Here is an 8,578-nt window from a genome sequence, read left to right as displayed (position 1 = left end):
TCTCACGCTTGAGGTATTCGGCTAATCACAACGCACTGGATAGCTGGCTAATCAGAGCACACCTCGCTTTTCAGACCGATTAGTTTTGTAAAAATCGACGCGTTTCAAAAAGGCGGGGCATACAGGAGAAACAATAATGTACAGTATGTGGAAAATAATGTGTTTTTTTAACTTTAAACCGCATAAACACATTTCATTACACCAAATACACAAAATAATGTTCTTTTTAGCAGCATCATATGACCCCTTTAAATGAAAAGTAGCATTTTAGTTAAACAATGACGATGTTAAATGGTTTTGTTCTATCATTAATATAATATTACTTATTAGGCTACCACAAACATATTACTTTGAAATTTCACTTTGATCACCTGATATTTGCAGAATTTCCACACTTTTTATCGAGTGTACTATCCTTGCTTTTTTCTATGACTTTATTTACTGGATAAGGATTTTTGTTTGAGATATTTTCATTTGTATGTCAGAAACCAATCTTTTGTTAACATTATATATATGTAGAAGCCATATATTTCATGTTTTTTAAGACTTCCATGTGGATGCAAAAAAGAGTGACAACGACAATGTGCAACACTGCATTCATTGAGGGAAAAGGAGTACATTAATCATAATAAACATAAAAAACAACTAGGTCTGATGAGCATTTATTCTCTTTCACCTGTTCATTGACAAAAAAGCTAAATCATCAAGGACAGACAGCATACAGTATAGTACAGCAACTTGACAAGTACTTCAAATGAAACAAGTACTTTAAATCACACAGAACTCATTTTTGACTTGAAAAAAGTGAGACGAGGGTTGGGGAAATGGGCAGGAATAAAAATCTGAGTGATTTTGACAAGGGCAAAATTGTTGCATCCAGACAACTGTGTCAGAGCATCTCTGAAACATAGAGGATTGTAGGATGCTCATGGTCACCATTCGTAAGAATCTACCAACAGTGGTCCGATGAGGGACAAACCACAAACTGGTGATGGCATATAGGGTATCAAAGTCTCATTGATCATCTGGACAAAAACCAATAGAAGTTCTATTTGGCGACAATTTTAAATTTCAGTTTTTCCTTTCTCTTTGGAGTGTTACAAGCTCTTGGTGCATAAAGAATATCTGTAAAGTTGCAAAGACTAAAGTCTCAAATCCAAAGAAATATTCTTTATAAAAGTTAAGAGTCAACCACACCTACCTAAAACGACTCGTTCTAACACGCCCCCACATGTCTACATCACGATGTGGGAAGATTTGCATAACGCCGCCCAAATGTTCACGCAAAGAAAGAAGCCATAACTTTTATTCTCGCTGTAGTATTGTTGCTGCCGCCATGTCGTGAAGGCGCTGTGTGTTTCGTTGTGAAAGTGAAACTACTTTGTTTGGCCTTCCAAAAGAGGACGATATCCATTTCGTCACGCTCCTTCGTCGAATCCGCCGTGTGAATCCGGCCGCCGCTCACTCAAGGCCGCCGTGTGTGATGCTGTGTTTCGTTGTGAAAGCGAAACTACTTTGTTTGGTCTTCCAAAAGAGGACACGACTAGAAATCAGTGGTTAAGTTGTATTTACAACAACGTTCCAGAACAGTTCAACCCAAATATTCAGATGTGTGCAGCACATTTTATGGAGGACTGTTTCCTGATCCTGGTAGAGTAGACTACAATGCCGGCTGTTCTGACTCACAGACTGTAAGTACGTCTTTTATATTTAAAGAGTTTTTATATTTAATATTTTTACCGTGGACGAAGCGGAGTCCAGTCCGGGGTCGTCACATGTGGTTGCCGCAAGCCCGCCGGCCGCTTCTTCGTCGAATCCGCCGGCCGCGCCGTTCTCAAGCCCGCCACCGCTCACTCTAGCCCGCCGTGTGCGACGTTGTGTTTCGTTGTGAAAGCGAAACTACTTTGTTTGGCCTTCCAAAAATGGACATGACTAGAAATCAGTGGTTAAGTTGTATTTACAACACTGTTCCAGAACAGTTCAACCTAAATATTCAGATGTGTGCAGCGCATTTTATGGAGGACTGTTTACTTATCCTGGTAGAGTAGACTACAATGCCGGCTGTTCTGACTCACAGACTGTAAGTACGTTTTTTATATATAAAGAATTTGCCACTGATGATTCAAACGCGAGTTTTGAGCAGTGTAGAGTAGCCTTGTTGTTTGTCATTTCTCCGATTACAAATGCAGACATGTTTTTATGTTTACGAGGCGCGATGCAACGCGTAAAAAGACAGTATAAGTCATTATAATCCGTAATTATGTCCCCACTGGATGCAACAAATGCCTCGTTTATAATGAGTTTTAATGTTTTTGTCTCGTCGCTCTGGCCGGACAGGGCATCACAGTATGGTAGGGGCGTAACATTTCCGTCACACGCTTGAGGTATTCGGCCAATCACAATGCACTGGATAGCTGGCCAATCACAGCACACCTCGCCTTTCAGACCGATGAGCTTTGTAAAAATCGACACGTTTCAGAAAGACGGGGCATAGAGGAGAAACAATAATGTACAGTATGTGGAAAATAATGCGTTTTTTTAACCTTAAACCGCATAAACACATTTCATTACACCAAATACACAAAATAATGTTCCTTTTAGCAACATCATATGACCCCTTTAATGATGGCTAAAGAAGCAATGTTCACAACACACATTGCATATAGCAACCTGATACATATAGGGCTGTGTAGGTGCAGACTGGTCAGAGTGCCCATAATTACCCCTGTTTCAGCCGAAAGCCCCTAGAATGCACTCACAAGCAATGGAACTGGACCTTGGAGCAGTGGAAGAAGGTTGTCTGGTCTGATGACACCACTGAACACTCTAATTTACATTTTGAAATACACTGAACAAAATTATAAATGCAACACTTTTGTTTTTGCCCCCATTTTTCATGAGCTGAACTCAAAGATCTAAGACTTTTTCTATGTACACAAAAGGCCTATTTCTCTCAAATATTGTTCACAAATCTGTCTAAATCTGTGTTAGTGAGCACTTCTCCTTTGCCAAGACAATCCATCCACCTCACAGGTGTGGCATAATCAAGATGCTGATTAGACAGCATGATCATTGCACAGGTGTGCCTTAGGCTGGCAACAATAAAAGGCCACTCTAAAATGTGCAGCTTTATCACACAGCACAATGCCACAGATGTCACAAGTTTTGAGGGAGCGTGCAATTGGCATACTGACTGCAGGAATGTCCACCAGAGCTGTTGCCCATGAATTGAATGTTCATTTTGCACAACAATTAATGGAACATTGACCACTGTATAGGCCTATCATGTATGAGGTCTATGCAATGTATTAAAAAAATTATATACATATTTTATATATATATTTGGTGGTCACACCAGATACTGACTGGTTTTCGGACCCCCCAATACAGTAAAACTGCACATTTTAGAGTGGTCTTTTATTGTGGCCAGCCTAAGGCACACCTTTGCAATAATCATGCTGTCTAATCAGCATCTTGATATGCCACACCTGTGAGGTGGATGGATTATCTCGGCAAAGGAGAAGTGCTCACTAACACAGATTTAGACAACTTTGTGAACAATATTTGAGAGAAATAGGCTTTTTGTGTACATAGAAAAAGTCTTAGATCTTTGAGTTCAGCTCATGAAAAATGGGGGCAAAAAAGAAGTGTTGCGTTTATAATTTTGTTCAGTGTATTAATAGACAAATTTAAAAAATGCCCTTACAAGCAAGCTCATTTAATAGTTGTAGGAATGAATGGTACAGTGGACAATGCACTAGTTTAGGATAGTTGAGGTCTGTTGGCTCATGGGGACCCAGGTTCATCACTGATTGGAATCATGTCCTATTTTATTCTCCCACTGTTCCTGCATACATTCCACCTTACTAAAAATAAAGAAAAACCCTAACCAAATTATGATTGTTCTTAAATTTTCTGCATAAAATTCCTATTTCATGAATTCGCACTTACATATAATGGGATTGACCAAATAGTAAGCATATTTGGCGTGCTGTCCTGAGGGAGGGCTCTGAGCTCTAAATATTGCCTGAACCTAAAAAACTCCCCCAATCCCTAGTATGGGATGAGAATAGTTTAATAGTGAGGAGTTGGGGTGGAGGAGGGATGGCGGAAAACTATCGTGGGACAGAGGTAAGTTGGCTGTATATATATATATATATATATATACATATTGTGCTAGTTAAGATGATTAATTTATCAAGTTCCACCTGTTTATATTTTATATTTTTAAATATTTTTGTATGAGGAATGTTTGCGAGTATGAACTGGTCTTGTGTAACAATATCAGGTCACATGACCAAGAAGTAAAAAAAGTTTTCAATAATCCAAATAATTGTCTAAAAACAAAAACAAGAAAAAAATATGAATGTACAATGTGTGAAAGATGTTTATGAATATAATACAGTGGGTGTGGCAACATGTGTCACAGTTTCTGTCAGTTTGGACCTTCTGTTTGCCCTTGTCACTGTTATGGACTTTTGTGTTTCCATTTGTTCTGTTTCCATGTCTTACTTCCGTTGACCTAGTTTCCCTTTGATTACTTGAGTTAGTTCACCCGTGTCTTGTCATTAGTCCCTCATTTGCTTGTGTATATAAGGTTGCTGGTTATTGTTGTTTGTATATTGGTTGAAAGTTTCCTGTGAGTGGGTTCGTCCTGACCCCTGTAGATTTAACCTGATTCCTGTGGACTTAATAAATGTTTGTTCTGATTTATCTTCTTCGTCGTGCGGTCTTTGCCTCTACAACACGCCACAGCAGCCATTTGAATACCGTGACAATATGCAATGCGGCAACATGCAGCTCTGAAAGTGCCTTCTGCTACTCTGAAGGAAATAGGGCGGTGGTCCTCATCAGCCTACGAACGTTACATTAGACCTAACGCTAAAGACATTCTAAATGCCCAAAAACTGATGAGCTCTTGAATTTCTAATCTATTGCAGGTGCTGTGTTTTGACTGAGGAGGGGGCTTTCTTCTTTACCATGTATTGTCAGTGTCAACAACTATCGTGGTCCATTAAACAATTATTGCGGTGAAACTCATGTTCTTCAGCTTGCACTATACGTCCGCTTCTTAGATTAAGCCGGTCGGCAGGGTAGCCAAGACTCACATTTTGGTAGGTCACTAGATTAAGCCATACGGCATGGTAGCCCGGCACACATAATTATTGGTCACTAGAGTAAGCCAGTCGGCATGGTAGCCGAGGCACATATTTTCTTTAGGACACTAGAGTAAGCCGGTCGGCAAGGTAGCTAAGGCACACATAGCTAGTAAACTCGGGTACCACAGCTCTACAGAGCAGCAAAGAAACTATACACATGTTTTGACGGCAGATCCGCAATTAAGGTCTAGGGACTGCGTCAGTCGCAGCCTATCTGCTATGTTGGGGGGAGTCTTGTGCTGCCAGGTAGCAGCTTAAGTTTCCCTCTCTCTGTTTATTGTGGTCTAGCAGAGCAGTCGTGTTCTGCCTGCAGTATTGAATTGAATTACCATTGTGTATGAAATGTGCTATATAAATAAACTTGCTTTGCCTTGCCTTGCCTTGCAGTACAGCAGCAGCAGCAGCATCAGCGTAGCAGATCTAGTCCGCCAAAACCAAACTTGATAACATGTACATTCATATTCTAATAAATGTGTTTTTATCTCAGAGAGTTGTCATGCCTGAACAATAATAACAATCCAGTGTCCTTCAGTCTTTCAGTACAGATGAAGTGCTAAGTCCTTCAACAAAGCCATTGTTCTTATTGCTTTTAAGTTTGTAGAGAACTCAATAGATTCAAAATACATTTTCATTTCAAGTTTGAATCTTAAAAGAGGTTTGCATTTAGAAAATTTACATTTATGAATATGATATTTAGATAACAGGAAAATAAATATATAAATATAACTTTATTTTCCACAATCATGAATACCAAAAATTAGGATTCATGTAACATTTGATAAAATCAAGAATGTCACAACAAAATGTCAATGTGTGAGAACAATTCCAAAATAAATGTTGAGGTTTCAGGGTTCTCAAAACAGAAAGAAGAGTTGGTATTAATATCATTCTTAAATTTTTTAAGAGAACACTTATCTGCATAAAATCTATGAGTCCAATTAAATGTAACTTCTCTCATTTTGTTAGTTAACACGTATTTGAAAGGTAATGACCAAACTTTCTTCCAGGGAATATCACTTACAAAACCATTCCAGTAAGAGATTACATACGGCACAGAAACAGACTTCTCCTGAAACAAAACTAAAATTTTCTTATTGTTTTTTGATTTAGATGACGAAAGGCACTGCTTACCTACAAATACATTAAAGGGGTCATATGATGCGATTTCAAATTTTCCTTTCTCTTTGGAGTGTTACAAGCTCTTGGTGCATAAAGAAGATCTGTAAAGTTGCAAAGACTAAAGTCTCAAATCCAAAGAGATATTCTTTATAAAAGTTAAGAGTCAACCACGCCCTCCTAAAACGGCTCATTCTAACACGCCCCGCGAAACTACTTTGTTTGGCCTTCCAAAAGAGGACACAACTAGAAATCAGTGGTTAAGTTGTATTTACAACACTGTTCCGGAACAGTTCAACCCAAATATTCAGATGTGTGCAGCGCATTTTATGGAGGACGAGGACTATTTCCTGGGAGAGTAGCCTGCAATGCCGGTGTTTCTATAAAGTGGGGCAATAACAACTTTGCAAGGACAGTCTGGAGCTTCTGACTCACAGCCTGTAAGTAAGTTTTCATATTTAAAGAATTTGCCACTGACGATTGAAACGCGAGTTTTGAGCAGTGTAGGGTAGTGCTTGTTGTTTGTCATTTCTCAGATCACAATCACAAATGCAGACATGGTTTTATATTTACACAGCACGATACGCAACGCGTATAAAGACAGTATAAGTCATTATAATCAGTAATTATGTCCCCACTGGATGCAGCAAATGCTTCGTTTATAATGGGTTTTATTGGTTTTGTCTCGTCGCGCGGGGGGACACGGCATCACAGTATGGTAAGGGGCGTAACATTTCCGTCACACGCTTGAGGCATTCGGCCAATCACAACGCACTGGATAGTACATTATGTGGAAAATAATGTTTTTTTTTTTTACCTTAAACTGCATAAACACATTGCATTACAACAAATACACAAGATAATGTTATTTTTAGCAACGTCATATGACCCTTTTAAAGGTCTTATCACCTTTTCTATTTGCACTGTATTCTGACTAGGCACACTCAGACATCTTGCTGTCTACAAAAGTTTTCTGATGACACTGCCTTGTTCGATAATTGTTTAATTTTTGTTCAAATATTCAGCGCATGTACATATTTTTTGCATACTCACAGCTAGGGGATGGGTTTCCAGTGGGTGGCAGTAGTCAGATGGAGAACCCTCAGAGTAGACCTGAAAGAGAAAAGTGAAAAGTTAGTAGTATATTGGATGAAATTAGTCTCAAATTTACTAACAAATGCATGCACAATTATCCATGAACTTGATAAATGTTGCAAATGTATCTTACTATGCACAACAAAATGTCTGTCAACTTGTGTCTGTGAAATTCAGAATTACATGAATGTGCAGTGGTTTGTACAAATAGAAACATGTTTGTGTTTGCTTTTGCATTAGTGTAATGCAACAAGGAAGATGTGCATTTGTGGATCAAGTCGCCTGCTTGCATTCGTTGGCGTCTTTTCTGAGTAAGTCCTATTTGATTCATTTGGATTTTGAGACTTTCTTTTCACAGTTTTCAGCATTTCACAACCCACACACAAACAACTGCCAATTAATAAGAGCCAGCGCTATTCATTAATGTGTGCACATCTACCCATCGATTAGAAAAATTCACAAATATATCTTACTATCCACAACTAATGCCTTTCAACTTATGTCTGTGAAATTCATAATTGCATGAATGTGCAGCATTTTGTTCAAATAGAAAAGTTTGTGAACACAAATGCTATTTTGTATTAAAGTATCATGATTTGTGCATGTATAAGATGTGCATTTGTGGATCAGACTGCAGGCATGCATTCATTGATATCTGGGGGCAGTCGTGGCCTAATGGTTAGAGAGTCAGACTTGTAACCTGAAGGTTGCGGATTCGAGTCTCAGGTCCAGCAGGAATTGTCGGTGGGGGGAGTGAATAACCAGTACTCTCTTCCACCCTCAATACCACAACTGAGGTGAGACCCTTGAGCAAGGCACCGAACCCCCAACTGCTCCCTGGGTGCTGCAGCAATATGGCTGTTCACGGTGTGTGTGTGTTCACTACTGTGTGTGTGCACTTGGACAGGTTATATGCAGAGCACAAATTCTGAGTATGGGTCACCATACTTGGCCACACGTCACTTCATTTCACTTTTGGCGCTTTTCCACAGCATGGTACGGCACGGTACGGTTCGGTACAGTTCACTTTTGGGGGGTTTTCCACTGGGTACAGTACCTGGTACTTCTTTTAGTACCACCTTGGTTGAGGTTCCAAGTGAACCGTACCGTTACCAAAACGTGATGTGTAAACTCTGCTGATCACTGATTGGCCGGAGAGAATCGTCACTACCTGCGTCACTGAACTTGCGACACGAGACACAACAGAC

This window comes from Sinocyclocheilus rhinocerous, unplaced genomic scaffold (assembly GCF_001515625.1).
Source record: "Sinocyclocheilus rhinocerous isolate Xijiao unplaced genomic scaffold, SAMN03320098_v1.1 scaffold5, whole genome shotgun sequence".
Lineage (NCBI taxonomy): Eukaryota > Metazoa > Chordata > Actinopteri > Cypriniformes > Cyprinidae > Sinocyclocheilus > Sinocyclocheilus rhinocerous.
The sequence above is the reverse complement of the archived record's forward strand: the minus strand, read 5'-3'. Positions refer to the sequence as shown.